The following is a 10,586-nucleotide window of genomic DNA, read 5'->3' as shown; positions in this document are numbered from 1 at the left end:
ACAGTTACAAACCCACTATGATTGGTATAGCATACTAAAGGCAGTCTTAGAACCTTCAGTATTTCTAAACTGGCACGCAGCATAAAATGATCAGGCTGAAAGCCAGGCAAGCCTAAATCTCCAATATGGCCTCAACATTATATTGGACATGCTCACGAGATGTGCCTATTTTCAACAAGTTTCTGACTTGGCCTTTAAGGTTCTTAAATGTTGCTCTCCCCATTACCCACAAGTCTTTTTCTGTAATTTGATTCAACAGTTAGGGGAGTCCTTCACAGACTTCTTACCCGTGTCACTGAGGCAATAGAGTGGAGGGTGGTTCTGGACCCACCTGAGAGGTGCTTATCAAACAAATAACTTGGGAGGGACTAAACATTCCTACTCATAATGCTATTGCGCCTGTCTGCAATGATAACATTCACAAATGGGTACTCAATACTAGAGACTTGGACCCTAGGGCAGGCCCTACTGAGGCTTTGACTGCCTCCTTGGAGACTCTTCGGTCTCAAGGAAAACCCAAACACTTTGGTGCACGGGAAGGCTGTTGGACTGTGGGGGGCTTGGCCACTTTCGTAGCCACTGCCCAAAAGGTACAGTCCGCCCCAAGACTCGCTGCCCCAAGTGGAAAAGAGGGCTCCATTGGGCTAAAGGCTGTAGGTCACAACCTCAACCGGACTCGGCTCCTTTAAACTCCACTTGGGGTGACCCTCAACCCCGCCCAGAAGAGGGGAAACGAGGCAGATATTATGGACTCTCCCAATCCTCAACCACTCCCCACTAATGACCCTGTTCCTAGATGGAATGGCTATAAAGGGCCTAGTAGACACAGGGGCTGATGTCACCATTATATCAGAAACTAAATCCCTTAAATTCCCTCATTTGAAATACCGGCCAGGCCCACCAATAAAAGGAGTTGGTGGCACACCAGGTACCAAGCTGGTCACACGTCCAGTATATTGGAAGGACTTGGATGGAAACCAGCGCACAGTTAACCCCACAGTAGCAGACTTTCCCCATAATTTGTGGGGTTGAGATATCTTAGAGAACATGGACGTGGTCCTTACCAAAGATGACCGTACCTTTTATGATGATATCATGCTCCACAATAACTTGGGACTATCAGGGAAAGGAAAACACCTTGCCCAATACCCCTAATCCTAATGGCCACTGCCCACCCATGATTGACTACAATCTTGGCCCCTCAAGCCGATCCCCATCACCTGGCTCCCTAATGATGCCATTTGGGTGGACCAGTGACCTATAATAGAACCTAAATTATCTGGTAGCTGAACAATTGAGTCTTGGCCACATCGAGCCGTATCTCAGTAAACATAATACTTCTATATTTGTTATTAAAAAGAAATCAGGGAAATACAGACTCTTCCAAGATCTTAGAGCAGTCAATGCCCAGAAGGTAAAGATGGGCTCGCTACAAGCGGGCTTACCAAACCCTACAGCTATCCCCCCATCCCATCATACCATAGTACTTGATATCCAAGATTGTTTCTTCCAAATCCCCCTAGCAGAACAAGATAGACCTCACTTTGCATTCACAGTATGGGAGATCAACTTTCAAAGAACAGCCAAGAGATACCAATGGAAGGTACTACCACAGGTTATGAAAACTAACCCCACAATCTGTCAATTATATGTTAGTAAGGCCTTAACCAACATCCCCAATGATCTAATTATCATCCACTATATGGATGACATACTGCTAGCACACAAATCACACAATACTTACAGGCCCAGTCCATGACCCTGGGGTCATCCCAAGGCAGAGCTGCCTACAGGCTCTCGCTGGACAGTCATTTTTAAAGAAAAAGGGTGGAAATGTAGCACAAGGCCTCCAAAGATGGCATGGACCCACAGCCCTGGGATTCAGCGAGAATTCACTTCTTGGTCCACAAATAGCCCACCAAAAGAAGCCATGCCTCCGTACCGTGCTCACGAGGCCAGTGACTGCTGACAGACTGCGTGGCGTAGACCAATCAGAAAATGATATGCTTACTAAAGGGACTTGGGGGCAGAGAAAAGGGAGATATAACGCGTGCCCCCTCCTTCATTAAACAAGCCTGCAGTACCTCGCCTAGTGCTTGCTTCTACCCTACTCCCTGGGTCTGTGTGTTGTGACTCTGTGCCTCTTCCCCCCCCAATTGGCAGAGGACCCAATCCAGGCTAGGGTCTTCACAGCTGGCCTGAGGAGAACCCGCAACATGGGACAACAGAATGTCATCATATAGTGAATAAATTTTACACTATGAGGATGGTTAAAGTGGCTCATGAGACAAAAAGCTGACAAACAGTAGGTCTGTTTTTCATTCCCTGGGGAAGAATTTTCCATTGATATCTGAGGGCTGGCTTGTGGAAGTTCAGTTCCCAAACCATAAAGGCAAAGTGATCACGATCTTGGGGGACCGGCAGGATTGAGAAGCAATCTTTAATATCAAGTGTTATGATATAATGGGAAGGAGGAATAACGCCAGGGTGGGGCAAGCTGGCTCATGTTGAGCCCGTTTTTTACCATTTGATCATTAATGGCACATAAGTACTGAAGCAATCTAAAATGGCCACTTTTCTTTTTTATAACAAATATCGGAGTATTATATTTACTATTAGATGGTTCCAAATGTCCAAGGTACAGCTGTTCCTGGGCCAAATTTTTGAGAATAGACAATTTAGGTTCTATAATAGGCCACTGCTCCACCCATAGAGCGTCTGTTGAGAGCCAGGTAAGCGTAATCAGTGTGGGAGACTCTTTAGGGGATGTCCCAGGGAGGGCAGTGGCCCTTGAAGTTGGGGTGCTGGTCAGGGCTCTGATTTCTCCCAGAGAGGCCAAGTTTATCATGGGCTATGACATCATCATAAAAGGCCTGATTGTCTATGGTAAGGACCACACCCATGTCCTCCAGGACATCTAGACCCCACATGTTGCACTGGACATCAGCCACTATGGGAATAAATATGCCCTTATTCCTGTCTAAGTTTTTCCAGTATACTTGGTGGACAACCAGCTTTGTTTCTTGGCTTCCCCTCAGTCCCTTAATGGGTGGGCCAGGCCAATAGTTCCAATGAGGGAACCGAAGAGAGTCATTCTCGGTGATGATGGTAACATCAGCTCCCATTTCACTAGGCCTTTCACAATGATCCCATCCAGAAATAAGGTTATTATTGGGGAGTGATTAAGAATCAGAAGGGTCCATAAAATCTGTCTCATTTCCCCTCTTACTTGCAGGGCTGAGTGGCACCGCAGGTAAAGTTCAAAGACACAGAGTCTGATTGGGGCCATGACTTACAATCTTTTGCCCAATGAAATCCCTTTTTCTATTTGGGACAGTGGGTCTTGGGACGAGCTCCGTTGTTCAGGTAGTCCCTGCCGAGGTGTCCTGTCCTCCTGCAGTTCCAGCAGCAATCTTTTAAATTGGAGGGTTAGGCCTTCCTTGTAATAACAGTGCCTCTAAAGAAGCAGTCAGGGTCTTGATAGGCCCTGTCCTGGGGTCAAGGTCGCTAGTGTCAAGTACCCATTTATGAATATCATCATTGTGGACAGGTGCGATAGCATTGTGGGTAGGGGTATTTAGGCCCTCCCATGTCAGTTGTTTGATAAGTATATAGCAGGTGGGTCCAGACTTCACCTTCTGTTCCACTGCCCCAGTTACACTGGTGAGGAAGTCTGTGAAGGACTCCCCCAGCTGCTGAATCAAAATGTGGAAGAATGCCTGTGGGTCATGGGGGGAACAACACTTAAGGACCTTGAAGGCCAGGTCAGTAACATGTTGGTAGTAAGCACGAAGGCCAATAGTGGACTGGGAAATAGGGTCAAATTTGTCCCCGTCCTGTGAGCATATCCAGAGCAATATTAATGCCATATTGAAGGTTGAGACATGACTGATTTTCAGCTTGATCATCATAAGCCAAATGCCAGCTCAGGAAGACTGAGGGCTCCAAAAGCACCTTTAATAAGTTATACCAATCTTAATGGGTCTGTAACTGTATGGCCCATTGGCAGAGAACTTGCTCAAAATATGGGGAATCGGGTCCAGATTCATTGATGGCTTTGTGGATAAGTGCAAGGTCTGTGAGAGCAGTGGGCACCCATGGCTGTTGTGCAGTGTTTGGGCCAACATTAACTGGAAAGGCAGACAATGGCCAGCAAGGGGAAGCAAGGGGTGGGTGGGCCATGGGGGGTATAATGAGCAGGAGATGCATCGGAGCAGGCAGAGCGTAGTTCCTCCAAGGGGTACTGGGGTGGTGGTGTCTCCAATTGTTGTGGCTTAGAAACTGGGGTCTGAGGTAGAGGCAAGGGGGGCCCTTTCTCATCTGGATTGACCTCAGAGCTTGTTCCCATATCAAGGTCAGTGGGGGTTGAAGTAATGGCAAGGTCTACACTGGCCTAATCCTGACAATGCTTATTGTGGGCTGAAATGACTTCTTCAGGGAAGGAGGACCTAAGGCTGGCAATGATGGCTAAAAGGACCAGGGCAAATGAGGCAGGGGGAATGATTCCTGATCCCAATTCCCATTTTCAGGCCAAGAAAAGGACCCAAATCCAGAGGTCAGGATCCCACATATTCTTGGGAGAGACCCAAGGGGCCAAGTTAGTGGCTTTATCCCACAAAATTTCAATATCTTTTGGTTTAACTTTCAGTCCCTGAGTACTAAGGAGTGATTTTAGTGTTGCCATTTGTGGCTCCTTAAACTGTGGTGGTAAATTGTCCATCATGGGAAGATCCCATGAAGGGAAACCTGCCACAAAAGTAAAAGACAAGGGTGACTACCAAGAGGGCACAAATGAAGCAAACAAGGACCATGAGCCACTCGGATGTAAACCTCCCTGACATGAAAAGGTGTATTAGATCCAAATGTCTTGTGCTTAGTGAGGGAATTCTGGAAGCCATGACACCTCCAGCTATATGCTCACATGGTGTCTCCGGGACAGACAACAGGATGACCCAAAGCCTGGGCTCTGAGTTTGGGGTGGATGAGCCCTTAGGTGAACTCACCAGGACGAGCCAAGAAGGGAAAGGTGCTAATGTGGGCTTCGGGTCATGCAGCAGAGTGTGCCTTCCTGATTTAACAACAAATACAAAAAACAGGGTAGATGGGACAGAGGAGGGGGCCACTCACTCACCCTCAAGCAGCCAAACAGACAGACAAAACCTGGGGCCTACTCACTGAACGAACCGAAGTTGGGGAAATCACCAATGTCGGGGGGCTGAGTACCTTGTTCAGGAGCCAGCCATTACATGTTTCCTTGTGGGTCCAGCCCACGAGGGAATGCAAGGAATGAGGGTTCTGGCTGAGGTGGGGGTGAATGGTGTGGAATCAACACACAGACTCCGGGAGTCAGTTGAGAGCAGGCACAAGGCGAGGTGCTGCAGACTCATTTATTGCTGGGAAGTGCAAGCCTTATATACCTCTCCCCCTGCCCCCAGTGTCCCATAAGTTCATGTGTCATTTCCTGATAGATTCCCTCATCCAGGCAGGATCCCCTCCTCTGGGCAGATTGTAGGTTGGCTATTTTGCAGAAGCACAGTCTGTGCTCTCAAACCAGAAGCTGTGTTCTCTTAGTGCAGCCTGTGCTTAAGGCGGGCACTTCCTCTCCTACAATTTTAGATGATATTTTCTTTTATTGAGCATTCTATTTTCCCAACCTTGTTTTCAAGACTTGATATCCTCTGTTCTGTTTCCTTCACTTCCTTTTTGTTTCTTTCCTTCAGTTTTTGGCATGAGTCAATGAGTTTTTTCAAGTTTTATTCCCATTAGGATTTCCTTCACAGGTTATATATCTTTACTGAATTCTCATTTCATGTTTTCAATTATTTTACTTTGGGTTAATGTTTGTTTGTGCTTCTATAGTCTCCATTCAAATTTTTATTCATATCCTCTTTGATCTCCTTGAACTTATTTATAATTCTTAATTCAAAATGAGTATCTTGTGTGTCCCCTAGTTTGCCACTCTCAGGAAACATTACAATGAGGGCACTAATTCCTGGAGGAGACATATTACCTTGGTTTTTCAGGTTGTTTGTGCTTTTTTGATGAGACTTAGACACATGGAATTGTATGTTTGGGCTTCATGGTATGGTTAGGTGATTTTATCTATGTTAAATGTTGTTTGTATCTTTGTGAGCTGTTTCCTTGACTTCAGATTTTAGCCCAGCTGAGTAATGCTTGGTGTTCAGTTTTGGGGCAAGCTTGTGTTCATGTGTAAATAGATGTAAGAGAGTATCTCAGCTCAGCTAGAGATAGGTGCAAACATTGAGGTGAGGGTCCTGGATTGATATTACATAGTCCTGGGTCAATAGGGTGGGCTTCATGGCTGCTAGGTGATCAAAACATTTTCCATTTTTTTACCCCAAGATGGTATCTTCCATTGTTGGTGAGGCTTATTTCTTGGCAGCAGCAAAAAATAGGGATACTGTTTCCTAATCCAATCTGTTCCTTGGTGACTTTGTGTTAGGGAATATAGACAATTGATATTCAGAGTTATGATTGAAAGAACTACACTAATCCCTGTTATTTTGTTGATTTCATGATGTTTCATTAGACCTATTTTGATTAACTGTCCTGGTAGTGTTGATTTATCTTCATGACATCTTGACTGTGTTTATCTTTATCTTTAGTTTAAAATAGTCTTTCCATTACCCTCTGTAGAACTTGACTTAGTGGCCATAAATTACTTTAATCTGTTTTTGTCCTAGAAAATTTATATTTCTTTTTCAAATTTAATAGATTGTTGACACTGCTGGATATAATAGTCTGGGTGGTAGTAGTGGTTTTTTTGAACATGAAATACATCTTTCCAGTCCTTCTGGCTTTAAACTTTTTAACAGATGATCACATATTCCCTATCCTGATAGGCCTACTTTTTAAGTGACTTGATTTTTTTTCTCTTGCAACTTTCAATACAGTTTCCTTATTCTGCTTTTCTATTTTTTCTGACTATATGTTTTGGGGCATCCCTTTTCTGGCCTGTCTATTTGGGGTTCTGTAAGCCTCATGTACATGATGACTTACAAAAGTTGTGTATTGGAGTTCAGATATTTCCTGAAGAACACGCCTAATAATTATCAAATCATCCCAGAATGCAGAAGTTCATTATCATCAATTAAAATATTAATATAACCTACTGACAAATTATACAGACAACCAGATCAAAAAATGTGATATATGTCTAGGAAAGTTTTATTTGAGAGCATTTGGTCTTTGTCCAAGCTTTATCTACATGACACATTGTAATTAAAAGTACCAGACTGGTGGAACTAACCTTCTTTGGATTTTAACATCCAAAAGGAAAGTATAACCAAAGATTAATGGGTTCAATATAATTTTTAAGAGTCCATATGTATAGCTAAAGGCTACATAACAAGAAACAATGCCAGACAGGAGATGCCTTCCTTTGAGTTATTGGCCAGAGTGGCCCAAATGACTCCCAGACAGTAATCCAGCATAGAACTGGGAAAATGAATAGCAGACCATAATCTTATCTAAAGCAATATTGACAACTGATTGCTGCTAGATGAGGAACAGCTGATCATCCTAAAACAAGGATCTCTAGATAGGCTGACTAGATTCAGCAGATGGACAAGCACTGGGAAATGGCTGGGGCACTGACAACACAGTGGATGATAACAGGGACTACAGGGTGTGTGGGCTCCTGTGGGGGGAGGATGCTATGGGAGGGTGCCATTTGGGAAGTGGGGATAGATTGTGTGGGATGTTCTGTATGATACACACACACAAAAAAATCAACAAATTTTAAAAAAAGACATATTTGAGGAGAAAGCATGAAAATTTACTTCATGTTAATTAGTAGAGGTGATAAACATTACCTTTCAAATCTACCTGATGACTTTATATTCATACTGAAGTGCCAAGGATCAGAGTGTAACTGCCTGTGACTAGTAATAATCAGATACATAGGGATTAAAGACACATGTGAAAACATCTAAGTGTTACTAGCATTAAAAATGTAGGAAACAGCATATTTTAAAATGAAATGGAGATATTCTTTAAAGGGTTAAGAGAGAGAAATAAAGTGGATGTTTTATTTTAAATGCAAATGTGAGTATACTATATGCATGTGATAACATGGTTAGACCAAAGATTGAAAGGGTGGCTGTCAGGATTCCAATTGGGAGCACATGAGTATGGTGTTTCATTATTAGAGCCTCATTCTTAATAGGAAAGATTGATGGAAAGTCAAGAGTGGTATGGCCATAAAAGTCACTTGGTTCCAGCTCCCATCAGCAGCTGTGCACAGACTACTTATATTCAGAATTAATGAAGAGCACTTGTAGCAAAACAATTGAATCTCTGGTAACTGGGCTTTATTGTAACTGACTCTAATGGCCACTGAGCTGAAAATGAGGACTACAGGTTTTATCAAAAGGGAGAACAGTATCAGTTTCTAACCACACTTAAATTCTGGTGAAATGATCCAGCTAGAATTGATAGGGCTGTGTAGCAAGACCTTAGTCACAGAACTGGATATGTTAAACTATTAATGGTACTAAGCTTCCCAGAGTACAATCTATACAAGCCAAACAGTCTTACTGTCAAATTCCCATAGGCACCAATATCTGCTGCCGGCTAAGATGATTCCAAAACCCAACCATAAGAGGCTACAAAGGAAGGCAGACGATCTGAAGATCCACTCCTTTGCCACAGCAAATCTTTGGGAATTGCAGGTGACCTGATCCATTTGGATGTTGCCTGGATTACAAATGTTCTTCATATTAGTAGGACTTGAGCAGAGACAGAGTGAGAACAGGAGGTGCAGAACCTTCTTTGTCCTCTTAAATCAGGTTGGATGTAGACATTTATATGTAATGCTTTAATCTAAAATGCCAAGCACTGAGTAATTCTGAAAAGATAGCAATGGCTGGGATGTTCCCTTTTGGGGTACCATCTGAGGGTGTTGAAATGCTTCTGAAGACCATCAAATATTCAGAGTAAAGGTATACACAGTAAATCTCAATGATCTGAAGGATCTCTTCTAGGAAGTCTAGCTGGCAGTGCCTGCCAACTCTAAGAGAAATAAGTAACTCTAAACATTCTCATGTTTCCATGACTACCAGGACTAGATGGCACATTCTGATTAATGAAGACAATCCAAGGTATATACACATAAAGGGCCAGATTGTCCAATGTCTTTGACTTGTTGAGAATTGGTTACAAGAAAAATTTGTTTACTTATTTTTCAATTTATTTTTATCTTGTCATTGTGTTTTGCTTGCCTGTGTGTAAGTGCACCATATACGTTCAATACCTATGGAGGCCAGAAGAGGGTGTTGGATCCCCTATTACTGGAGCTATGGATGATTATTAGCTAAAGTATGAGTCCTGAGTATTGAACCTGGGTCTTCCCCAAGAGCAGGCATTGCTTTTAACTGCTGGGTCATAGAAACGCCAAAATTTTGAAGTCATGCATCAAATAACCATTATAATTTATGAGGGCTATAAGAAAGAAAATTGTCAAAAAATCATTCTGGATGGGAAGGAAACAAAGATGTTCCAGTATATAAACCAAGTGTCATTATTGGAGAGTTCGTGGCCACCTGATGATCTTTAAGTCTTTTGGATGAAGAAGCAAGTTAGATGTCTGCTTCTCTGTGACTGTGATAAAGCACTGACCCAAACCACCATGTGAGTAAAGGGTCCATTTCTTCCTACAATTTACAGTTCACTGTCCAGGGAAGTCAAGGCAGGAGCTCACGGCAGGAATCTGGAGACAGGAACTGAAGTAGAGATCATGGAGGAAAGCTGCTCACTGGCTTGATTTCCCTGGCTTCCTCTGCTTCCTTTCTTATATATCCCAGGTTCATCTACCCAGGGATGGCACTGGTGTCCACAGTGGGGTCATCCTACATTAATTAACATTCAGGAAAATTCCTCACTGGTATGGGCACAAGCCAATCTAGTCTAAACAATTCTTCAGTTGTGGGTCCCTCTTCCCAAGTTATTCTAGGTTTGTGTTGGGCTGACAGCTGAAAGTACAAATGAGAGTTCTGGAAAAGACACCACATGGAGGCAGGATCCAGGGGCTGTCAGGCAGTCCCCTGGGTTCTCAGGTTCTCTGGTAGTTGGAGGCCAGAGGGAGACCAGAACCCAACACTCTCTGGTGGTCTGCTGATCTCTGAGCCACTACCCCAATGGCAGTCCAAACCCACCAACTCAGGCTCTCTGCTAGCATCTCAGCCTTAGCCTACAAAGCCAGATCTCCTTAAATCATATATTTTAAGGTAATTTTGATGTAATAAAATCAGAATTATGGAATTTTCCATTTTTTTCCAATTTTGTGTCCTTGTATTTACTAGTAGAAAATTTCTCCATTGTTTATCACAAAACATATTAAGTTGCTTTGCATTTTTGCACCTAAAACCAAGCCAGTAGATTGTTCCAAAAGTCTTAAGATTTATTATTTACATTATAGCCCATACAATGAATTGTTTCTAATATTTCATCACAACTACAAATTTACAAATTGTGATGAAACTAGATGAAGAAATTACTCCATAAACATTCTGAAGATAAATCCACAAAAGATTAGCAATGAAATATTTAATCAAGTTTTTAATGAA

At 43.0% G+C, this 10,586-nt stretch overlaps 1 pseudogene; it reads right to left on the bottom strand.

Moving 5' to 3' along the window:
* Window positions 1-3,416: 3,416 nt before the first annotated feature.
* On the bottom strand, window positions 3,417-8,707 carry LOC103725647 (annotated as a pseudogene).
* Between the last annotated feature and the right edge of the window lie 1,879 nt (window positions 8,708-10,586).

This window comes from Nannospalax galili, unplaced genomic scaffold, assembly GCF_000622305.1.
Source record: "Nannospalax galili isolate Female #2095 unplaced genomic scaffold, S.galili_v1.0 scaffold448, whole genome shotgun sequence".
NCBI lineage: Eukaryota > Metazoa > Chordata > Mammalia > Rodentia > Spalacidae > Nannospalax > Nannospalax galili.
This window is presented reverse-complemented; position numbering and strand designations above follow the sequence as displayed.